The sequence below is a fragment of the Ambystoma mexicanum genome, chromosome 6p (genome assembly GCF_040938575.1).
Source record: "Ambystoma mexicanum isolate Mex_15411 chromosome 6p, UKY_AmexF1_1, whole genome shotgun sequence".
NCBI lineage: Eukaryota > Metazoa > Chordata > Amphibia > Caudata > Ambystomatidae > Ambystoma > Ambystoma mexicanum.
The window spans coordinates 254,383,513-254,409,944 of record NC_090935.1 but is presented as its reverse complement, the minus strand read 5'-3'; the positions used below and the strand labels follow the sequence as shown (position 1 = coordinate 254,409,944).

The window sequence follows — 26,432 nt, the reverse complement described above, 5'->3', positions numbered from 1 at the left end:
TTTTCAACAAATATGTGATACATGATCATTTATCGGATATTTACCTAGTGGTGTTGTAACAAGTCTTGCCTTGAAAAAGACCAAATGGGGTCGAAACATGTGTTGGCAAAGATTAAATTACAACTGTGATTAAAACACAGACTGTATACTTGAATCTGTTTTTGTCACTCAATCAAACAAATATGACAGCGCATCTCCTTGGAAAAAAAGTTTGTTTTGTCTCTTTAGATTAGGTTGGGGTCACCTCCAGTTCCTTTGGATTGCGGCAGTCTTTATACATACTAAAACATTTTGTAGCGTGTTGACTGGTTTACCCGAGTGCTCAATTACCTGGTACCCCACACGCTTGTTTTTGTTCAAGTCATATCTTCTAAATTATTCACCAATGTTCATGTGCTTATGGCAACACTTGTTCCAACTTTCCCCTTATTGACATCTCAGATATGGAGACATGTACAAATTCCTGCTTTCAACTTCTTCATTAACATTCATCTGCTTGTAATAGCCTTTGCTCCAAATTTCCATATTTGATTTTTCATGGATGAGGATTTGTGCAAGTTCTGTCTTTCTGCTTTACTTGGTCGGTATTCGAATTGAACTTTCAATTGTTTCTGTGTCTGTCGGTACACCCTGGCATTCCCACTATCGTTGGGCCAACTCACCAGTGTTTTCCGACCCGTGGCACACTGCTGCAGCAAAGTCCTCACTCTGCAATGGCATCTCCCGCTTTGCAGACCTTCTGTTAGCTACCCTGCCAGCTTCGCTTTCACTCGCTGGTGTTGCTGCTGTTTTCCAGCTCGACTGATCCTTGGGCCGCGTCGCTGCTGCTGCCGGTTCTGGAGGGGTTCTTCCCTAGTGCCTGCCACACTTGCCTGGTTCTCTCTCCACTCCAGTAAGGAAGGCTGACAAGGGGCTGTTTGAAAACCTCTGCTTCGTGCGGCACATTTCATTCCGGTGTGTCTGCCTTCGCTCGTTCTTGTGCTCCTCGCTTCACTCGCTCTTCTACTCTGCTCGCCGACGTCTATTTGAAAGTGCAAGCTATTTTTAAAGGTCCTGCGTAGCTGATCTCCACCATAACAACTAGTATGCGTGTTGGACTTGAGGTTTCTTTCAATCCCTGCGAACTCCTTCCTCCCCTTCCTTGTCTCAGTACTTGAAGCGTTGTGGGAATTGTAGTCCATACGATTGTTGTCAAGAGCCAAAACATCAGAGTAACAAGATGTTAAATGTGAATTGTGTGTATTTGAGGTGTGAATGTTGTTCTGCGCATAATGGCAATATACCATTAGTACTTTGGCGCCATAGGGCTTTCGACCAAAGAGGGGGGAATACCACGTCTCTCCTAATAGAGTCATCACCTCCTCCTGGTAGTTATCCACTCCCACATGATCCTCCCTCATAATACCACCCCCAGAGTCAGGATCTGGTTGCGGGCCCCTTGCCATGTGGGGGGAGACCATCACCGGGTAATCAGTGATGACTCCACAGGCTTCATCACAGTGGCAACACTTCCGATTTGAAGGGGTTCACTTTGAGTATATGGTCTATACAAAGTGGCAACTAATAGGCTAACAAGGCTAAACTGGTGTGTAGTTAAAGTAGAATGAAGATGCCACCAGCCTGTGAATCTCACATACTTGGAGGGTGAGAGGACTCACCACCATGTGTCAAAATTAGACACTTTTATATTACCCCTGCCATGGTAGAAATATGGGCTGCTTAAAGGCAGCAAACCACCATTTGGTTGCATTTTATAGGAAGACCCCAGAGAAATCTTCGCTGTCAGCAAAATAGGTCAGGATACCAAAAAGTCAGTACAAATTCAGAAATAGGAGAGCCAAAAAGGGGCTTTCTGACCTAACAGATGGAAACTAGTAAAACCTGTGGCATGCATTTGCAGAAGCACTGGTTATTCTTGTTGGGTCTTTTCTGCTGTATCAGTGAACGTGGATGTGTCTTACTATATTTGTGGCAATATGGAATCTAGACACAGCAGAGACTCTAAGGCTTTTATATATGGGTCCATACAGTAAAGAGACTTGCTTCCTCTGCCTGCATGGAGGGGCTGACACATGGATGGTGAGAGAGCCACCATTAGAGGGCAGGGACTGAGGAGTGCAAATGTGCAACCTGGTTGCATGGGTGTCCCATAGCCCAGCCTCCACCTTGTCCTGCTAGTCAATATGCTTATCAGGGTCTTGTAGCAGCACTTTGAGGCAGGCAGAGGTGCAAAGAGAGCAGGGATGAGTGAGTGAACAATCAGAGAGGGTACATGAGAATGTCTTTGTGGTTTTAGGCGTCATAGCATTGATGTGAAGGAGAAATCGGGCCCTACTTTGTAGTGTGCTGACAAATATTTGGATTGAGATTAATTAAAACATTGGCATCTAAGGAGGGAAACAGCTACCCCAGCACTTTTGTAACCTTATCTGCAATATTGTCAATAATTGCCCCATTTGACCAGTAACATTGAGTGAGGCAAATACCCATAGATATCAACTCTATATAATTAATGGGTAGTTTTAGAAGGAACATAAGTGGTAGTGGTGCAAGCATAAGACCATAGCAAACTATCAGATCTGACAACTACTTCAGCACCAAAACACCGTCAACCCACATGAACTCCCACCTCAGCACCAAATATGTCTCTCTCACCAGCACCACACCCAGCCACAGTCACCCCAGTGCCCTACATATCCACCTCCACCCCACTGCCGAAAAGCCCCACCCCTATCCCCACCAATCCACATCCCTCCCCTGCCCATCCATCTACCTATCCTCACCCATCCCGAGCACCCCACTTGAGCACCCCATCCTCACCTCAGAACCACATCTATTCACCCAAAACCCACACCAGCACGGCACCCACCTTCATACCACTACTTTAACACAGAATCACACAACCCTATCTTCACTCAACTACCCTACCCCAGCACTGCACCAACCCAGCCTCATGCCAGCACCACAAGAAACTAGAACTACACCCACCACATCACTCCAGAAAAACAAACCACCCTCACCTGAACACCACCTCCACCCCAGCACAACAAAGCACTGAAACCAGACCCCCACCCACCCTTAGACCAGCCCTGTCAGCATAACCCACTCTCATCTTAACGCCACACCCACCCTCAGTGCCACACCACGCATTCACCCTCACCAAACCCTCACCTCTACACAACACACCCCTAATCTCACCTCAGCACCACGCTCATGCTCATCCCAGCACCACACAACCTCAATTCCACACCAAAGGCTCCTCAATCCAACAGCATCCACTCTCAACCCAACACCACTAGTACTACACCCAGTCACTCCCACACCAGCACCACATCCACCCACCCTCATTCCAGCACAACAGCCCTGCTTTCCACCCCATTACCTCAAACCCCAAGCCAAGACAACCACACTCTCAACCCAATAGCACATTCCTGTGCCACACCTACCGTTGTGCCAGTGCCACACCCAAAAATCATACCCATCCACCCTCACCCCAGCACCATCCCCAAAGATGACACCCCCAATTTGTAGTGTTCCAATAGCAAGCAATTTTCCTGAGCACTGGACTCGCCACCCCTAACCACAACACCACAGACCCCGCCCATCAAATCACCCAACCTCACCCCACTTTCTGGCCCCTGCACCAAACACATCCTCAACCTAGCACTACACTCCCACTACTCCACCCTCAACCAACTGCCACACACGAGCACCACACCCACCGTCAGCCCAGACCCCATCCACTCTCACCCAGCATTGGAGCTGCTGAGTGCTTAGCCCACATATCTTTATGCATCTGTATAATTATCTTGCACAGCCAGAGTGTGAGTCTGCCTACTGAATTGCCTTCTGTGCATGTTCTAGATTTGTGTTCATTCTTTGAGTGGAATATGGCAGATTTCTCTTGCCAACATTTACTGTTTGTGCCTTCCATTGACACAAGCCAATGCCAACAACAGGTGTCAGACTCTGGTTCCACCTCCCCTTGCTCCTCACCTGATTCTTCTGAGGCTTGCCCTTTGAGATGAATCTTGGTCCTGGGAATCTTCTTTTTCTTACTGGAGGTCTTGTCCTTGGGGGTCCGGACCTTCTTCTCGTGTAGATAAGGTCTATCCCCACCGGAGGCCACCTTCACAGCGGTGGGAACCTGTCGTGGAGGCCTCCAGTGGGGCCAGCCACAATCCAGGGAAAAATCCAAAGGCAGAAAAAACCCTCTAGATATAGATTGTAGGAGACGAGGTGGTCAGTCCAAGGAATTTAGGCAGAGTATAGGAATCACCTCTTCACTGCAGAAATGCCAGAAGCTGGCACTAAAGGTGATTGATGAAGCAGAAGGGTGGTCTGGTATCGGGCATCAGAGACAAGCTCCCCAATTTGTGCAAGGAAGCGGGAGTACCAGAATCTTTCACTCCAGTAAGAAGGTAAAAGTAAGTATGAAACAGGATAATAGAGAGGAATCAAAGAAAGGATGCAAGAAGGAGAGTAACCAAAAAAGGAAAAGAAATAAGAAGAAGGATAAGTGAACCGAAGAAGAAAAATAGAAAGTTGTACCCAGTGGAGAGATGAATGGCAAGATACAGCTGTGAGCAGAGATTATACCAGAGTCAAGAAGAGAGTGCCGCGTCCCGACTGTCGGTGGACCGAAAACAGCAGGGAACGCGGAAGGCAGAATGAGGCAAAGAAACGCTGCCATGCACAGAAGAAGGCTGTGAGCGGGATGAAAGGGACGGCAGAGAAGCCGAGCAGAAAGAGCAGGAATGACCTGCATACCGGCCGAAGCGCTGTATGCGGAAAGCAGAGACGGCAAGGCTCTGAAGAAATTAAGAGGCAACTGCAAGCCGCGAACAGAAGGAACTGTACGCGGAAGAAAAGAACAGCGAAAACGCTGATGCAAGAAGAGAGGGGAACAACGGAGAGGAAAGGCGAGTAGTCCTGATAGCCCAAGGAAGGAAAGTAAACTCAGTGAGTAACGGAGCGTTAGCGTGCAAACAAACACAGATACAACGCACTGCTCTGGGGGGTGGAGTCAGCCTTTATAGAAGACTCCGCCATGTTGAATGAGGTCTAGAGCGTGGCACACTGCTTGCTAGTACCTCCAGCGGCTCCATAACTTCCACCCCTGATTCCTGACAGTATACCCCCTCTTTTTCGAGGATCCCCCCGGTTTGCCAGGGTGTAACTGATGAAATCTTCTTACCAGTCGGGGGGCATGGATGTGGCCTTTAGGTTCCCAAGATTTCTCTTCAATTGGATAGCCTTTCCAATGTAACATATATTGTAATCTGCCTTTTTGGTACCTGGAATCGATTAGACGGGCCACCTCAAATTCATCCGGAATCTCTTCCACTGGAGGAAGTCTCCGATGAGCTGGTCTTTGGAAGGGGTCTTCTTTATGCTCTTTGAGTAAGGAGACATGGAAGACAGGATGTACTCTTTTGAGAGAGCTAGGGAGTTTTATCTTGTAAGCCACCGGGTTGATCTGTTGAATGATAGCGAAGGGCCCAATAAAACGTGGGGGAAAACTTCCTGGTATGGACCCATTTTGGGAGGAATCTGGTGGACAACCAGAATAATTGTCCTGTCTTCCAACCAGGGTTGGAACGTCTGCTTCTATCGGCCCATCTCTTTTGTGAAAGACGGCTAGCCAAGAGAGCCTTCTTTGCTAGATCCAGTATCTCATGGAGGTCTTTAAATGTTCCATCCAATGCAGGGATCTTGGTTTTAGGTGGAAGGATATGGGGTAGATGTTGTGGATGAAATCCATGAGTACAAAGAAAAGGACTCATCTGAATCGAGGTGTGTAAAGTATTGTTATATGCGAATTCCGCTTGCGGGAGGAATTCAAACCACTCTTTCTGCTGATGACTACAGAAACACCTTAAACATTGTTCCAGGCTGGCGTTGAGTCTTTCCGTCTGGCCGTTGCTTTGAGGATGGTATCCAGAGGAAAGAGCTCTTTGGATACTCAATATGCAGCAGAGGGTAGCCCAGAGTCTGGAGGTGAATTGGGATCCTCGATCCGAAACAATTGTTCTGGGCAATCCATGCAAACGGACAATGTCTCTAAGAAAGGCAACTGCCGTATCGGAGGCTGATGGAACTTGTTTGAAGGCTGTGAAATGTGCCAGCTTGCTGTAAGAATCAACCGTCACCATGATTACAGTCATATCATAGGACTGGGGGAGATCCACAATAAAATCCATGGATATGTGTTCCCAGGGACGTTCTGGAAGAGAATGTTGTTGCAACAATCCGAACGGTTTGCCCGTCTGATATTTTTTGGAGGCACAAACCGACACATACTGGTATACATTGTCTCCGAGCGTTGGCCACCAGAAGCTCCTCCTTAGTAGTTCACAAGTCTTTCTAATGCCTGGATGGTCAGTCAAGGGTGTTTCATGGCACCAGGAAAGAACCTAGCTTTGGAGTTTCTTCGTAGGGATTAATAATGCCTTCTCATGATAGAACAACCCGTCTTCTCCTTGAAGAATAGTCGAAGGAAACTCTGTGCAGGTTTGATAATGGGGTATCAACTCTTCGAGAAAGGAGGTAGTGGAAACCAGAATCATAAGTCCAGGAAACATCCCGTTTTGTCCTTGACAGAACTTCGATCCTTCCCCAAGACTCTGTGATAAAGCATCTGCCTTCTTATTTTCTGTACCACAAATGTAAGTAATTACAAAGTCATATTGCAAAAAGAAATAAGCCCATTGGGCATGCCGTGCGTTCGAACATTCCATCTGCTGTAGGACTCTAAGGTTACGATGATCCGTGCATATAATAAAGCAGTGAGTGGCAACTTGTAAGAGATGACGCCATTCTTGGCAAGCCAACTTGATGGCCAACAGCTCTCTTTCTAGGACAGAGTAGTTCCTTTCCCTACAGGTCAGGGTCTTAGAGAAATAGGCTACCGGATATTCATAGCCATCATTGGAACATTGTAAAAATATTGCTCCTACAGCCCCTACAGAAGCATCTGTTTCTAGAATGAACTGTCTTGACTGATCAGGTTGAGGTAATATGGGTGCTGTGGAGAACCTTTTTTTGAGAAAAAGGAAAGCCTCTTGGGGTTCCTTGTCGAAGGTGAACTTGACCCCCTTCTTAAGTAGTGAAGTTAGTGGGATTACCATCTTAGAAAAGTTGGGAATAAACCTTCTTTAAAAGTTGGCTAATCCGAGAAAGCTCTGTAGTTCCTTAATGTTAGCTGGTCCCCTCTATTCCATTATAGCCTTGACCTTGTTGGGATCCATCTTGATACCTTCCTGGGATAGGATGAATCCTAGATACGACACTGAAGTGACTTCGAATTGGCATTTTTCAGGCTTGACTAACAACTGATGTGACTGTAGTCATTGCAAAACTTCCTTAACTTGCTGCCGGTGATCGGCTAATTCTTCTGAAAAAATCAGGATGTCGTCAAGATAGACCACGACTGACAAGAATAACCTGTCTGCAAATACCCTATCCATGTATCTCTGAAAAACTGCTGGAGCGTTCACAAGGCCAAACGGCATTACCTTGTATTCAAACAACCCAAAAGGGATTCGGAATGCCGTCTTCCATTCGTCCCCTTGTCTTATTCTCAGGCGGTGATATGCCCCCCTTAGATTGAGTTTGGTGAAATACTTTGCACCTTGCACTGCCTCCAGGATGTCACTTATAAGGGGTATAGGGTATCGGTCTCAGATGGTTACCTTTTTGAGACCTCTGTAGTCTATGCACGGGCGTAGCTCGGTGGTATCCTTCTTTGGTATAAAGAATAAAGAGGCTCCACAAGATGATTTAGATTCTTGTATTAGTCCGTTTTGAAGATTGGCTCCGAGATTTCTGAGGGCACCTCGTTCGGGAAGAGACAAGGGGTACATTCGACCAAAGGGCACTGTAGAATCTGGTAAAAGGTCGATATAACAGTCTTCCGCTCGGTGTGGAGGTAGCTGTTTAGGTATGGTATCCAGGAACACCTCTGAATATTCCTGATACTGAGTGGGAACCAATGACACGATTAAAGGGCCGATGACCCTAGTCCCTTCTTTCGCTGCTTCCTTAATAGCAACAGGATCCATGCAATTTGCCTTACAGAACTGTGAGTTAAAGCTGACCCTGTTTGCAGTCCAATCTATATGTGGGTTATGCTTTCTTAACCACGGAATACCTAATACCAAATGAAAATGAGCTGCTCTGATCTGATCAAAAACGTTAATCTCTTGGTGGTGGCCCAGTGCCATTCGCAGAGGAATTGTCTCTCTTATAATAGGTCCTGAGGATAAAGGTGTCCCATCTACTCCTTGAACAGGAATAGGCCTTGACTTGGGGTTTGTGGGAACAAGGTTTCCTTTAGCCCAGTTGAGGTCCGTGAAGTTTTCCGGCTGCTACGCAGTCCAACATAGCTAACACCTCAATAGGATTGGAGTCTGATAACCATAGGGAAACTTTGAACACCATCAAACTATTAGCTTCTGTGTCCTCTATTGTTCCTGCGTTGTAGCAAGGTTGTTTGGTAAATCCCCCGACACTTCCCTTGCCGCAGTTCGGGGGAGGTAGTTTTCTTTCCGCCTGGGAGGAACCTGAGGGAAATTCCGTAAAAGATGTTTCGAAGAACCGCAGTACATGCATAAACCTGCTTCCTTACAGCGTCTTCTCTCTTCCGGAGTAAGAGGATCATGAGTAGCCCCAATCTGCATGGGTTCATCGGTTAAGGGGGGTGTTCTCTGAGCTGGAGTCTGTGTGGGTAAACCAGTAACCTGCTGGTTTCCGCAAAACCGTCTTCTTTCCTGACGACGTTCGTGCAACCGGAATTCTATCTGGAGGACTAGGGTCATCAAGTCTCGAAAAGAAGAAGGACGAGCTACTCGGGCTAGCTCGTCCTTAATTTCATCTTGAAGCCCTCATCTGAATATCGTCTGTTGTGCTGAGTCCGGCCAATCCGCATTGGCAGCAAGCCTCAGGAATCGGGAAATGTATGTTTGGACGTCAGTGTTTCCCTGGCGAACGTCCAAGATAGCTTCCAAGGAAGAATACAATACTTCAGGTCTGTCAAACCTGTCCTTAAAAGCGGCTATGAATTGGTCAAAGTTATTCAAGGAAGGATCTTCGTTTGACACCAACGGTGTAGCCCATGACAAGGCGTTTCCGATTAGATTAACAATGATGAATCCTACTCTGGATCGATCTGTTCCATAGGCATGCGGTGTGAAGGTGAAGTATACCTTGCAGGCGTCCAAAAAATCCTTAAGTCCACCCGGATGGCCATCATATTTGCCAAAGGAGAGTGGCATAGTAGTTAAATCCCCATGATCATCTTGGTGCAGGACAACTTGCTGTCGAAGAGCAATGTTTTCTATTCTCAAAGATTGAACTTCTGCAGTGAGATTCTGCATGGCCGCGACCAACTCTTGGTACTGCTCCAAGGATGTCATGGGTAAAGTTGGGGTTTGTATTCTGTCAGACTCCGGTTCCACCTCCCCTTGCTCCTCACCTGATTCTTCTGAGGCTTGCCCTTTGAAATGAATCTTGGTCCTTGGAATATTCTTTTTCCTACTGGAGGTCTTGTCCTTGGGGGTCCGGACCTTCTTCTCATGTAGAAAAGGTCTATCCCCTCTGGAGGCCACCTTGACAGCGGTGGGTATCTGTCGAGGAGGCCTCCAGTGGGACCAGCCTCAATCCAGGGAAAAAGCCAAAGGCAGAAAAAACCCTGTAGATATAGATTGTAGGAGACGAGGTGGTCAGTCCAAGGAATTCAGGTAGAGTGTAGGAATCACCTCTTCACTGCAGAAATGCCAGAAGCTGGCACTTAAGGTGATTGATGAAGCCGAAGGGTGGTCTGGTATCGGGTATCAGAGACAAGCTCCCCAATTTGTGCAAGGAAGCGGGAGTACCAGAATCTTTCTCTCCAGTAAGAAGGTAAAAGTAAGTATGAAACAGGATAATAGAGAGGAATCAAAGAAAGGATGCAAGAAGGAGAATAACCAAAAAAGGAAAAGAAATAAGAAGAAGGATAAGTGAACCGAAGAAGAGAAATAGAAAGTTGTACCCATTGGAGAGATGAATGGCAAGATACAGCTGTGAGCAGAGATTAGACCAGAGTCAAGAAGAGAGTGCCGCGTCCCGACTGTCGGCGGACCGAAAACAGCAGGGAACGCGGAAGGCAGAATGAGGCAAAGAAACGCTGGCGTGCACAGAAGAAGGCTGCAGGCAGGATGAAAGGGATGGCAGAGAAGCCGAGCAGAAAGAGCAGGAATGAGCTACGTAACGGCTGAGGCACCGTACGCGGAAAGCAGAGACGGCAAGGCGCCGAAGCAATTAAGAGGCAACTGCAAGCCGCGAACAGAAGGAACTGTATGTGGAAGAAAAGAATGGCAAAAACGCTGATGCAAGAAGGCAGTTCGAGAGGGGAATGACGGAGAGGAAAGGCGAGTAGTCCTGATAGGACTCGAAAGACAATAACGGCGGCTATGAAAAGCCCAAGGAAGGAAAGTAAACTCAGTGAGTAACGGAGCGTTAGCGTGCAAACAAACACAGATACAACGCACTGCTGTGGGGGGCGGAGTCAGCCTTTATAGAAGACTCTGCAATGTTGGATGAGGACTAGAGCGTGGCACACTGCTTGCTAGTACCTCCAGCGGCTCCATAACTTCCATCCCTGATTCCTGACAACAGGTCAATCTTACGTTAAACTAACAGATTGCATATCATCGGCTGATATCTAGATATCTGGACTACCACCACATAGCATTTGTTTTGTGGGTGGATATACATGAGAGTGACAGATCCTTTCTTTCTTGTGCGACCCTGGTAGAATCCAGAGGAGGCACCCCAGTAGCTGTTACCCACGTGCATGTCTTTTTAATTAAAAGTCATGTGAAACTGCTTGTACTTTACTCCGTAATGTCATAATGCTAGTTCTATCATGGATTTCCTTATTTGGCTGGGTAGCAATGGGTTATTACTGCAATATCATATATTAATCTGCAGCCCTGGCCCTGCAAATTGGCCAATTGCCTTACTCATATCTTCTCTGTTTTCTCTACAATGCCTTTAATTGCCAGAACAAATGTATCATCCGACAAAAAATGTATTATGCTGTGAGTCTGTCAAAGGGGTCCCTCTTTTTAATTGCATTGCACTAGAGGCTGATTATAATATTTATTGAGGAGCCAGAATGTCCATGGACGCATGGGCATTGGTCATTGTTGGCTAGGTTTCATTTGCTAGCTGGCTCACAGACGGGAGATAGCAAACATCCTATGCAGTGTTGTATGGAGTGAACGTTAAGACTACTGGTAACAATATTGTTTGACCCACACACACAAGCATGCCACCAATATTTTAAGTTCATTTTCAAGGCTGATAGTTCTTTTGCTGTATTGGAGTAGAACGATTGAATTCTCTATCCCATTTTGGGAATTTACTAAAGAAATGAAGGACTTTGTAGGAAATTGGCACTCCTAGGCATTTTTCCAAGCACTTCTCTAATCTCTTCTGTGAGGAGATGTGTGAGGAGATGTGTTTCATTGCATAGTTGATTAATGACTGCTTGAAAATGCTGTTTGCTAATTGATGATCAAGACGTTCTTGGGCAGCTTCATAGTCTTATTCTAAATATTTCTTCATGCATAGTCCTACACTGGAAGGTGAATGTCCACCCTAGACCTCATCAACGTGCAAGTTCCCGCCTTTTTTAAGAACATTATTTTGTGTGCCCATGATATTAGACTTTACAAAGCAATTTATGTGCATCTCATTTGTAGCTAAGATTTTCTGCTGGAATCATTCTTCAATTATGGACTCTTCTTCAATGTTTCTAGCAAGTTTTAAGAAAATTCCCATCTCTTTGCCGCCATTTGTTGTAATTTCCAAGACTCACTGTGCTAAATAGGAGTTAACATTCACAACAGGTCATAGTGGAGCCCAAAGATAGAAGTGACGCTAGTTTATATCTATAGTATACCTCTAGTGTAACAAAAAAGCATTTTTATATATAAAAAAATGAAATCAGTTTACTTAAAACACTTGAAAAATTGCAGAGAAAAGAAGTTAGTAAGTGGTGGGAAGAACACTCACTCCAAAATTACGTGGATGTGGGAAGAATACCACGTGGCTTCAGAATTTTGACCTCACTGTCTTTCGACGAACAAGATCCCGAAATGTTGAGAGAATGGGGTGACTCCACAAATGCATGCTCAGGACAGTTCCTTAACATTCTCATCAAATATGCAAAAAAAGACAGAGAAAAAACATTAGAATAAATTGAAGAAATCACCGAGCAACTATTCCTAATACCAGCGAGCGAAGAAGGTAACAAACTGAAAACCAATATTGAAGATAGTCTCAAAATCTACAAGGAAAAAATCAAACAACGGAAACAAAGGAAATTCCTTCGTGACAAAGAAGATTATGAAAAGGGAAGAGTATACACCTTTGCTCGCAGATTCAACCACTTGAGGAAAAACCTGTCCAACAAATAAATCCAGAGAAACGAACCAACAACGACCCCCATATCTAGTGAGGCAGCCAATACATCAGAATCCGAGACACCCACCAGTGAAACTGAAAACGTCTCCAAAAAATAAATTCTTTAGACGAAATGAGGATGCTGGGCCTAGATGGCCGAAACAACCCAAAGAAGTACACAGGCAAAGGACGAGGAAAACCATCAGGACATGGAGGAAAAAGAAAACCAGGAGGGGACAAAGGAACAAGCAGTTCAGAGTCAGATGGAAACTCGAGAACACGCTCTGGCAACAAGAAGGTGAAATAAACACAAATAGCATGGATAATAGAATCATCAATTTGTCAGACTATGTACTCAGTCAGGACTAAACCAAAGTCCTCCAGTATGGATTTAACTTCTGTCCAACTTTTTCATATGACTATGCAGAAACAAGGATTGACTTCTTTAAGTACATGCGCAAAATTAGATTAAAAAATTCTTTTTGCTGAATCCACCAAAAGAAAAAACCAAAATCATTCCACAAGGAAAAACATCTGTCGCTATTGAGGATTTAGACACCCTACTGAATTTGGCAGAATTGGAGTCCTTAGGAAATGTGGAGGCAGTGTCCTCCGATATCTCCCTGGATATGCTAAACATAGACACAGACTGGCCGAGCAACAGCAAATTAAAGGCCAAATAAAGGTTCAATCCCCTACTCCAACCGGGGGGAAAAATAGAAGCCTTTCAAGATTTAGTGATCCATGATCTTCAGAAAGCAAAACTACAAAAAACTAAAATTAAATCTAATTTTTTATTAAAAGAAAGACAAATCCTAAAAGATCGACAAAGTGTCAAAAGCATTGTTATAAAAGCCTCTGACAAAGGCACGAATGTGGTTATTCAAAACCGCACAGAGTACATAAAGGAAGCATACAGACAACTGCGGGATGTAAATTGCTATGAGCCACTGGAAAGCAATCCAACAGAAGAAATAGAACTCAAAGTGGAGGCTTTTCTCAAGAAATGGTCCGATATGGATCTCCTCGATGAAGATGACTGCAGGTTCCTTTTCAATAAATTCCAAAGTATACCTACCATATACTTTCTCCCAAAAGTCCATAAACATCCAACCCGCCCCCCAGGCCGACCCATTGTCACTTTGAATGGAGCTTCCCTCGAAAATATCTCAAAATACGTGTATCAGACTTTATTACCGCTTGTATTCACACTACCATCATACTTGCGGGACACTAAAGATTTCCTCAGCAAGATCGAAGGTATATTGTGGGAGAAAGATTATATGTTTGCCACATTGGATGTCGTTTCATTGTACACCTCAATTCAACACAATGATGGCAAAAAAGCTGCAAGTATTTTCTTGACAGCAGGTCTCTTAACTATCTCGCACATGGAGAAATGATAATAGAAATGATAGAAATGTGTCTTACCAACAATGTCTTTCTATTCCACAACATATTCTACAATCAACTTAGAGGGACTGCCATGGGCATAATATTTGCCCCTTCTTATGCCAACTTGACAATGGGGTGGTGGGAGAAGTTCCATGTATGGACAGAAGGTAACCATCAGTACACTGACCATGTGGTTTTATGGCTTAGGTTTATTGATCACCTATTTATCCTTTGAAAAAGGTGAAGAAAAAGATTGGCTTGAGTTTGTAATTATGCTAAATGTGAACAATCTAAACCTACAATTTACTGAAACTCATAGTCGGCAAGAAATAATTTTTCGGGATGTCTTGGTGAAGCACAACCAATAAGAAATCATGACTGAACTATATCGAAAGCCAACAAGCTCAAATATACCACTGTTCACCACAAGCAACCACCCGGCATCTCTAAAGTGGAGTATTCCATACAGCAAATTTGTAAGAATAAGACGTAATTGCAGTACAATTGAAAGCTTTGATAAAGAATGCAAATTTACAGCAGCGAAATTCTTAAAACAAAGATACCCGAAAGCAGTCTTTAGAGAGCATACACTAAAGCCTGCAACTTAAACCGAAGGACTTTACTCTCAACTAATAAATCAATAGAAGACAAAGAACAAGATGATTCAATAAGACTTATCCATACATTTGGAACACATGCCAATGTCATAAGAAAAATACTACATCGACATTGGCATGTTTTGCAGTCTGATGAAGTTCTAGCACCGATTCTAAAGGAAAAAGTTAACATAACTTTCAGAAAATCCACACCCATTAAAGACTCGCTGGTTAGCAGTTTTCTGTTGCCCATAAATGAAAGTCAAAATACCACTAAGTGGCTCCCCAAAACACCAATGGCATCTTTAAATGCTCGAAATGTAAGGCATGCAAATTTGCTCAGAACAAAACAAACTATATACATCCAATAACAAAGCATCTTGTAGAATTGGGTAGTCACATTACATGCAATACTGAGTTCGTGGTTTATGCCCTCCTATGCTCTTGCAACCGCTGGTATATTGGCAGTACCATCGGTAAATTGAAACTTAGAATTCTACAGCATATGAGGGCGATAAAAAACTGTGACCCTTCTTACCCAATGGCAGTCCACTTTAAAGACATACATGAGAGCAAGTTGGACAGCCTGAGATTCTTTGGATTACATCATGTTCGAGCTAACCCTTGTGGGGGCAACAGAGAACTAGCACTACGCCAAATGGAGACTAGATTTATTTTGGACCTTGAATCGAAAAAACCTAAAGGCCATAACCTTGATGAAGAGTTATACACATACCTAGGAACCTTAGAAAATGGTTTATCAAGAACTAATGATCGTTTTTAATTGTTCTTATTGCCTTGTGGAAATAATCTGGGTCTCTAGTGTAAATTAATTTCAGTTCATTTTTTAACTGTCAGTTTGTATATCTACAAGAACTTTAGAAAGCAAGGCTTGGTGGTATGATGCTTTCATTACATCTTACTCAAGATTTTAACAATTTGTGATATGTGTTTTTATTCATTTTAAATTTCTACTCCGTGGTGGTTCCCGTACAAAGATAATGAGAATGGACTCTAGTAATAGTTTAATTTTGCTACCAGTATTTAAAAACAGAAGGCCTAGCTTGGATTAATGCTTATATAGATGTTAATTTTACTCATAGATTATATTTGCATTATGCACTTTATTATTCTACCTCAAGTTAAAAAAATGTCTGCACTATGCACTTTATGAATGTCTTTTAAGTGAGAACTTTATGCACATTTGCACTTTAGGAATGGTTATGCAAAGCTAAGCACTATGCACTTCATTGATTAGTATTTGACATATACTAATATGTAAGGCTTGAATTATGCACTTTATGACCTGTTTACAGTTTATTAGCACTATGCACTTTATTGTAAAGGTTCAGACTTTTTGTCTGTCCATAAAGGTTCATACACTATTCGCCTTAAAAAACATCCGTAACTGAAGTGGCTGCATTGTTAACTCACATTACTTTTACCTCAGGCAACGTTGAAATAATAGCGATACAATTTGGTAAAAATGCCTAAATCAACAACGCACTACTGAACACATATAAGAATGTGTTAAAAAGGCTGGGAATCCAACTATACTCCCACGTTTATGTCTGCCTTTACAATAGAGTATTAGTAACCAAGTATATGCGACAGCTGTTGCAATAGCCATTACAAAATGGCAATCTTGTTTATTAGCAAAAATTGGCTGAGTTCGGGTAGCAATGAAAACTAAAAAGGGACCACCACTGGTAGTAGAATCATAGAGTTGGGTAATGGTGGGTATATTTACACAATGTCATCAAGCACTCACTTGTACGTGATCAAGCAGCGAGGAAGCTGTGAAACGCATTGTACCGTGTGGTTTCTACCTTGGCTAATGCCGTAATAAAACTGGATATTTTTTAAGGACAATGTATTGCTTTTTGATTTCAATAACGGACAAAGCATTTCTCTGGCGAGTATTTCATTGTTTGGAGTGCCATCCCCTCTGGGGAAAAAGAAGAAATAATGTTTCCCTTCTTTTGGAATATATATATATATATATATATATATATATATATATATATATATATATATATATATATATATATATATATATATCCAAAAAAGGAGAAGGGGAACCGTACTCCCGCAGACCAAATGTGGACTCCACAATACAGACAGGAAAAAGGAAAACACAGTGTAATTGATACGAATGTTTTTAATAGTCAATAATGCAAAATAGTAAAAAAAATAACAAAAGCAGCAACACACAGACAGACAGAGGCAGGACGCCGTGGTGCACAACCTGCAACACAACGCGTTTCGCGCTACACTGAGCGCTTGATCACGTGAGGGGAAGTGGGTTGCCCGGCATAAATACAGACAAAGCAAGAAACAGTCCTACAACTCTGTCGGTCACTCTCTTAGCAAGCCAAAACATTGGATAAAAAAAATGCCAGCCATGTTGTAATGTAGACAGGTGCATCGAGAGCTCAGGGAACTGGGGTCTAACCTGTCCAAGCATAGAATGCAGGGACAGCAAAACAATACTAGCGCATAGCGCGCATATACTGCGAAATGTGGGAGAGAAACAACGTAAAAAAACGTGTAAAACATTCATGTCAAAATGAACATCAGAATACAATATATACGTTGTAATCAACAAAAGCAAGCATAAAGTCAAGTACTGTAGTGTAGTCCCCCGGTTATTGAAAAACATGCATATAGTGAATAAATGCTCCCTGTCAGAAATGGCTGGGTGGAAAGATTGCAAATATTAAATATTAAAATGGGCACAGAAATGTGCGACAGTTAAATAACATACGAGCAAAGCAATAAAGTTGGGCAAACCATGACGAACAGATAAAAATACAACAGCAGGTAGGTATCAAAGTCACAAAGGTTGTTAAATTGTGCAAAGAACCAAAGTGCTAGTGCAGGAATGGAGATGACATCACCGCCATTAGGGGTAATAAAATAATAACCCAAGGTGAAACGACACATCAAAAACCGGCCATACCTGAGCATAGAACAAGAAAAACATAACAGGTCTTATAGTGAAGATGCTAATGATCTAAACAATTGATTAAAAAACGGTTGCATGGAAGATTAAAAAAGCCCAAGTAGTAGTAGCAAATATAATAAATTCCTCGTAATATAAAATAAAGCAATTAATCGTTCCACTTGAAATGTCCAAAAATGGCAGCCAGCATGGCAAGAATAGCCGCTCTGCAAAATGAAACCAAGGCATATAATATATAATGCCAATACAAATAATGTCCTGGAGGAAAAGTGCATAAATAGCAGTAGATACAACAGCATGACATCAAGGCCTCTAAATATCAAAGCCAAAATAAAGTGCAAGTGCAAACAGACTGCAACAATACTAAAGAAAATGCAATAATGGCAATTATCAAAAACCTATGGTCATATAAACACATATGAATATGGAAGCCAAGATGAAATTACATCAGGCAGACACAGAGGTCCATTATATGAGGCAGACAGGAGGGACCAACAAAAGATGGAGAGTAAAGGACTGAAAAGCAAGGCCACAGGGATAACGGGCCGAAATAAACCCCGTCTCAAGTTGTCTCAGTTTAAGAACACGGTCCCCACCCCTAGGATGAGTGGGCACATGTGCTACTGCAAAGAATGTTAACAAACGGAAATTGTGCTCATGTTCCTGTTTAAAGTGTTTAGCCATGGGGTACGCGGGATCAGAGTTCTTGATCGCTCTGAGATGCTGAAGAATTCTCAATTTGAGTTTACATGTTGCACTCCCAATATACCATCTCATACAAGGGCATGAGAGAACATACACCACAAAAGTAGTGTCACAATTAATCGAGTATCTTATCTCCTGATTCATTTTGGTGACAGGGTGTATGAATGATTTCAGTACAGTAGCATGCGCACACGCTTTGGATTTCATGCATTTGGTGAAGCCCATGGGCGAGGGGCTTCAGAGAGCCAGGTAGTGGCAGAAAGGTTTTTATCTGCCGGGGACAGAATACGAGAGACAAGTTTATCTCTAAGTGATGGTACACGTTTATATGTCATAGTAGGACGCTTAGATAATATAGGGCTAAGGTCATTATCTAGAGTAAGAATACGCCAATGTTTCTCAACAATTTTGCTGATGTTACTGGATGCATTGTCAAGCGAGATAATCAATCTGGGTTTGTCATTGGTGATAGTTTTCACAGAATTAATGTTGTACAGAAGTTTATCTCTAGACATTCCACGTGCCTTAGCATAGGCCATTTCGATACTTCTTTTGTCGTACCCTTGTTCCAAAAGGTCAGCAGCTGCCAGTGCACAGTGGTGATCAAACCAAGTAATGTTAGTACAGTGTCGGCGAAAACAGATGAATTCACCGTAGGGAATGCTTTTTTTACATGAAGGAGGGTGGCAGCTGTTGGCGTGAAGAGGCAGACCAGTATTCGAGGGTTTCTTGTGGAGTGCCATGTGGATATCTGAGATATCAAGCAAGACAATGACATCCAGATAGATATTTTCAGTATGACTGTGACATTCTGTAAAGCTGAGATTGACCTTGTTGGTGTTAATACTCTTGACAAAGGATAGCCAGTCACTTTCCATGCCCTTTCAAATTATAAAAACATTGTCAATGTACCGCCACCAGAAAACAATCTGTGTGAGAAAGCTAGACAGAAGTAGATCAGATAAGAAGGTAGCCTCCCACCACCCCATCGTGAGATTGGCATAAGACGGGGCAAATGTACTGCCCATAGCAATGCCTCTGACTTGCTGAAAGAAAGACCCTTCAAACAAAAAGACATTATTTGTCAGACAGAATGAAAGCATATCCAAAATCATAGAGCTGTGTCCCAAGTGATTCAGTGAGCGATTGTCCAAGTAGTGTTTGCATGCATTGATTCCGACTGTGTGGTCAATGGAAGTGTATAATGAGACCACATCAAGTGCTCCCAAAATAAGACCCTCTTCCCAAGGAGTATTAGTAATATGTTGTCAAAAATCCTTAGTATCCTGCAGGTTGGACGGAAACGCTGATATAAATGGAAACAGCGTTTCATCAATGAATTGAGCCAGATGTTCTAATAATGAGCCACACAGAGTGACAATCGGCCTGCCAGGGGGATGTTTAAGTGATTTATGTGTTTTGGGAAGAAAGTAAATGGTGGGTATAGTGTGACATGCAGGGATGAGAAATTTAACCAGATCATCCTCTAATAGGCCTTCATTGGCCCACTTGGTACAGAGAGCTGTCAATTCTGTTCATATTGCTGGAAATGGATCTTTGGAAAGCTCGGTAAAACACAAATGGTCACGCAATTGTTGATTCGCCTCAGCCACATACTTTATCCTGTCTTGGATCACAATGTTAGAACCTTTATCGGCTGGTTTTATAACAATATGGGATAGTTGTTGCAGTTCACCAATGGCCGAACGTTGTGCAAAAGTAAGATTTTGCTTGGTATTGATGTTTTTTTGCCGCAATTTTCTAAAGTCACAAACGCAGAGATCATGAAATGCCTCAATGCAGCCCCCCACCGGAAATTGTGGATTAAATCTTGATTTGTTCTTTAACTTGTTATGTACATCCCAGTTTGGATTAATGTCAAAATCAAGAGGGTCGAAGTTGGCTGATTCATATTGGTCATCATTGAGACACGCTGGATCCATGAGTGAAGGAATATCCGAAATAAGAAGATCGGTGCGGCCAGTTCGTGGTGTGGGATGTTTGACAGCAATAGGATTGGTGGAGAAAAACTTCATAAGTTTGATTTTATGTAAAAACTTGTCAAGATCGATGCGTGCTTGCACATAGTCAAAACTCATGGTGGGGCAAAAGTTGAGGACCAATGAGAGGAGTGAAGTTTGAGGTTTGGTATCAGTCATTAGTTTTTTGTCCCAGAGCGCATTGATCTGCCCTGTTGGTGCTTCTTTGAGCCGTTTCCCACGTCGGCCTCAGCGGGTTATCTTCCTGCCTGTGATTTCTGACCTCTTCCTCTTGCTCTTGCTCTTGCTTTGCCGTGACCCCTGCCTTTTATTTTGGTTTTTCCCATCCTGACACAACAGTCGCATTTCGTTAAAAAATTAAATCGCGTTATGGGCTCATCAGTTTCAGACGCTGAAATATCCGACTCAGACGTAGCAGCGCCTAAATCACCAGACTGAGTAGCTGCTGACTGTATTGCAGTGTTCTTATGTAGGCAATCAAAGCGTCTAGCAAAGATAAAGACACATCCTGTCTCATAATCTATTTTGTCCCTAAGAAATTTCCTGTGCTTGTGTTGTTTTATCTCATCTTCATAAGAAATTAGACCTTCATCAATTTTGATACGTAATATACATATATATATATATATATATTCAGTGAAAAAACATAGTTATGGTTAAGTTGCGCTACTAAAAACCTATCAAATTCAGTAAAAAACTTTGTTAAAGGGACGTTATGGTTCAAAGTAAAACCGAAAAACCCCTGAAATTTGGCAGTTATGGTAAGATAAGCAACCATAACTCCCGCCACCGTGCACTGCTAACACTAACACCCAGGACATCAAAGATGACATCACATCTTTCGCGCCTTGAAACACTTGTGTATAGGCGCGTTACAAATGCCATATCATATCATTTACTTTTCATGAAAACTCTGTGGGAGGGATTCTTATAATGTTGACCAAAAAGTGTCAAGGATCATTTGAATAAATATCATGAGCTAATTAGTGCATTAAGCAATGCATTGATATAAATAGCATTCTATTATGAAGTTCTATCCAGTATACTAAGCAACTCATGCAGAAACTTAGGCAGTGTGTGCAGTATACATGATGAAGGTGCAATATTCATAATCTTGCCATGTAGAATAATGAAATGATAACTGCTTTCTTGTTTGCGTACTGTGAAACATGTAATAAGTAGCTAATAAAACCCACTTAATACATAATTACACTTAATACAGACAAAACACAAAGAGACAACAACACATACAGATATGAGTATATACAGGGACAGAGAAGTAAGCAAAAAAGCAGAAGTAGTAGCAGAAAGAGTTCATAACCTAACTGATTATCGTTATGCAGAGAAATGATTGCTCTGTTTCAAAGCTGCTACTTACTGTATGTATGTGTATGAAATGATGTCAGTGAACCCTAAGGAAAGGAGTGTGAGTACAATGTATACAAATATGAGCATATACAGGGAAGGTATAGTGATAAAAATAAAACTATGAGAAAATGCTGATAACTCTAATGATTATCTTCATGCACAGAAAGGATTGCTCTCTTTCAAGCCCGTGTCTTCCGCTATTTATATGTTTCATATGATATGACTTGACCCTAAGTCTACAAATATAGTACCTTTTCAATTTTTACTTCCTGACTGTTACTGAAGAAAACTATGTGGCTTAGATATGTCAGTAAAGGAAAAAAAGGGAGAGCCAGCCATGTGATGTCATCAGTGATGTCATCAATGACATGTGTGATGTCATCTTTGATGTCCTGGGTGTTAGTGTTAGCAGTGCACAGTGGCGCGAGTTATGGTTGCTTATCTTACCATAACTGCCGAATTTCAGGGTGTTTTCGGTTTTACTTTGAACCATAACGTCCCTTTTTTTACTGAATTTGATAGGTTTTTAGTAGCGCAACTTAACCATAACGTCCCTTTTAACAAAGTTTTTTCACTGAATTTCATAGGTTTTTAGTAGCGCAACTTAACCATAATATCCCTGACTTTATATACATGTAACATAGAACATACTGAACCCCTAGCTAGTGATTTCGATGTCCGCGGACTACCGACATTTCTGCGGACATATCGAAAATCTGAGCGTGGTGAATGTAAATTTAAATAGTGTGCCCCATTTCCCCTTTGAGGTTGGCTCTGAAAAGAGCCGTTTTTTTGGGGGTTTTTTGCAGATGCTTGACAGACACCTGTCATTTTGTATTTTTCTTTTTTTATTTTTCTTACTTTACTCCTAAAATCTTCACATAACCTTCTCCAAAGCAACCCTTACATTCCAAAACAGAATGGCATTTCCCATAAAAGATAAGGAAATGCCATCTTCTTTAAAATAAACAGCATTACTGGAATCAATATTCTCATTATTACAGAAGAACATACCAGCTCTAAGCATGAAGGCACACATGCCTCGGTTGATTACACACCTAGTATTGTTTTGCTGAGGAAATAAAACGGAACTATTGTCCCATATTGCCCTAGGTACTAATCCAGAAAAAATTACTTTGGCATTTGGAAGGATGTTCATTACTGCTTGAACCAAGTGTTCCAAATCTGCCAACAAAGTAGGGGCACTCACATAGCCCAAATGGAAAGCACCATAGTGCAAAACTACCACATGGGGACTGTTGATCCTGCCCATATCTTCACAAACTTGTACAATTCCCTGTACATTGCAATCAGGCACAGTGCTCCACACCACCTCCACTCCTTTAACATCAAAATTCTTTGCAACATGCCTGCATTGAGCATACTGTTGTAAACCATGCGCAAACATATCTCCAAGCACCAACACCCTGACTTTCTCCAGTTCTGCCATCTTCACTACACACAGTCTCTTTGAACACAAATCCACAACCTCAACATCTGATTGGCTGATCCCTACAGTCTTCTTTCCATGCTGAATTTGCTGGAAAACCCCGGATGTAGCACGCCCTGTCCGCAGACCGCATAACTCTTAGACAGCCCTTCTACCACGTCATTCTCTGTGCCATTCCCTCATTGGATACAGCTAAGCAGGCACACAATACGGAGAACGTCCTCAGAACACCCCCATTTTATTTATTTTCGAACATTTCAGGACACCGCGAGTGTTCTTAGAACACATTCAACTTGCCAGCGAACAATACGGACAACGTCCTCAGAACACCCCCATTTTCTTTATGTACGAACATTTCAGGACCCCGCGAGTCTTCTTAGAACACTTTCAACTTGACACCGAATCCATTCTGTTTATTTACGAACATTTCAGAACAGCCGTGTTGTCCGCAGAAAAATCGAACACAAGAAAAGTGTCTAGCACATAAAAAACAGAACATTGAACCTATTTCATACTCCCCCAACCTCCCCAAACACTCTTACACACCAACACACTCCACTAAATACAATTTTTAATCCAAGTTTCACCGCGCTGTCTGCGGGCGCCACAGAAATTCTGACGCGCTTCACGCACCATGCCGTCCAATCAGCGAACACGTCGCATGTCCGCGGACATCATGCAAGCCGCTCGGTCAATCAGGGCACTGTCCGCGGAGCGAACCGGGAAGTCCGTCCGTGGAGCGAACAGAGATATCACTAATTTCTTTGCCTTACATGGTCATTTTTAAAAAAACTACTGGACGGATTTACACCAAATTTGCAAAAGCACACTTTCGGGACCAAGCCCACGCTCCTGCTGCAAATTTGGTGTAAATCCGTCCAGCGGTTTGGGCTGTAGGCGTGCGCAAAGTTTTTTCCCATTATGTCTATGGGAAAAAACAAAAGTTTTGGGACCCCCCCTATAACTTTGCCCCCCCTGGACCAAACCTCTCCAAACTTTGCAAAAAAATTCAGAGTGGGCCATATACTTTTTTTTTGCAAAGTTTGGTGAGGATTCGTCCAAAGGGAGCAAAGTTATAAGCCACCCAAAAAAAGTTCTTCCTATGGAAACACCAACTTAACCATAACTACATGGACGCAACTGCGTCCATGTAATATATAGGCATATATTAAACTGCCCGCGGTAGCGGGCGTGTAGTTATGGTTAAGTTGCTAAATCCATAGGAAGACCTCTTTTTGGGCGGCTTATAGCTTCGCTCCCCCTGGACGAATCCTCACCAAACTTTGCAAATTTGCAAAACAGTATATGGACCGCTCTGAATATTTTCTCAAGGTTTAGTGAGGTTTCTTCCAGGGACGGCAAAGTTATAGGGAGGGCCCCACATTTTTTTTCTTCCATAGACTGAATGGAGAAAAACTTTGCTCATGCCTACAGCCCAAACTGCTGGACGGATTTTCACCAAATTTGTGGCAGGAGCGGCGGATTGGTCCCGAAAGCATGCTTTTGTAAATTTGGTGGGGAGCCAGTACACCACACACTGGCTTAACTGCGTGCAAGAAACCAGGAAAACTACCATTGTTAGACCCCTGGATTAGCTGCACAGAGAAACGATCCACCACCCCACGTCTCACTGCACCTGCAGACAGGACACGTGGCCTGTAATACTCAACCAAGAGACCCTTGTTCTCCCCCTTCCTACAAACTTTGCAGAGTCTCACCAATCCATCCCAATTACTCTAAAGAAGACGATGGCCTCAAGCATTGGGCTAAGGGCTCGAAAGAGGGGGAAGGCAGAGAATGAGCTGTCTATTAACACTCTATCTACCAAACAGGGGCACCAACCCTTAATACACCAGGCACTAAGTAAAAAAACAACACCAAGAGTGACATCCCTCTTAAAGAGCACACAGTCTGGAGAAGAGACAGTACAAACGGATGACATAACTGAACAGCAGAGAAGCAAAACTACCAACCAGACGGAGACGCAATCCACAAGCATGTGCTCAACACAGTCAGAAGCTCTAAGTATAAGAAAAAATCTGAATCAATCACTCCCCCCAACCAAATGACCAGCATATCCTGGCTGATGGATAGCGAAACAGGAGTGGAGGACATAGGCGAGCTCCACCTATCAGAACGTCCAAAGTGTAACGAGATGACTCAGATCGAAATACATGAGACTCCAATGGGCACCACCTCTCATATATCCAAAGACCACCAAGAAAGCAAATGTACATATATATTTCCACCAAGAACAACCATAGAAGGTGAACAGCCTAAACCACCACCATGTACACAGGATTTGGCAGGACAACGGCCTTCCAGCAGCCCAGAGAAGGCCATCACAACGAATGACCAGCTTTCCATAGTGATGGTCAAAGACAGGCAAGAACAGGATCCTGTGGAAACAAAGAGAGCTGCTGATGATGACCAAGGGCCTGACCAACCAGGGATGGCAGGACCAAATAAACTGACACAGTCCAATCAGATTGCCACAAATACAGAGGAATCAACGACCAAAAGAAGAGAAAAAGCTAGAAAAGCAAGAGAACTATGGATGCAATTACAAGACAAGACCCAGCTCAAAGAGATAGAGAAACAACGAGACAGCACCAGCCGTCCCCCCAGGACCGAACGCCTCTCTTTAGATCCATTGGAAATGAACACCATCATGAGCCCACATGAAAAAACAAAACGCCAACAGTGGACATCTAATGGAGAAGGGAACTCAAGGTTTTGCTAGACCTCGACCCCAGCCTTCATACAACAAGAGGGAAACTTCTCATTCACCCCGAAAGAAGAGAGACGTGAAAAGGAACGGATACTGGACGACTTGTACAGAGCCCAGAATGAAGAATTACTAACAAAACCTGATCAAAGTCAACAGAAGTCCCCAGAAATGCCAAACCAAAATTGTGCCATCGAACTGCCCAGAGTTTACCCATATGCACGCCTACCAACAACAATGCAAGACCTACAAAATCTCCTGATCACCACTGCAACACAATCCATGATCCCATATCTCAAACTGCATGAGGCAAATATCGATGCGATAAAAGATCAGGCGACACTTATGGCCCTCATGCACATGAAACACTTTCACATTCAGAACTTTATAGCTCAACTTCAGAAACGGCTAGAATACGAGGCCGAGACTAGCAGGATCTGGCAAGCGAGACATGCGGATATTGCCATCGCAGATCACAGAGAGAGAGTTCATGCAACCACAGCCTTGATGTCACTAATGAAAGAGATGTTCAAAATCACCACAAAACTGACAGACATCTGCACCCTGCACCGTAACTGTACCCCATCCGGTTAAGACACAACCACAAGAGACACAAACAGAAAACGAACAAGATCCTAAAGAGACCTGGCCTAAAACAGTAAGCACACAACTGCAGCAAGATCAACCACGGAACAAGATACATCCAGTGAATGAGACACAAACCTTCCAAATCTTTTCAAAACAAACAACCATGAATTTGTCACAAAAAGCTAAA

The 26,432-nt window shown here is 43.0% G+C and overlaps 1 protein-coding gene across 1 annotated transcript in view; it reads right to left on the bottom strand.

The window, feature by feature from the left end:
- MAPK4 (mitogen-activated protein kinase 4) overlaps positions 1–26,432 on the bottom strand; it is an 800,432-nt gene that overhangs the window by 568,838 nt on the left and 205,162 nt on the right. The window lies entirely within an intron of this gene.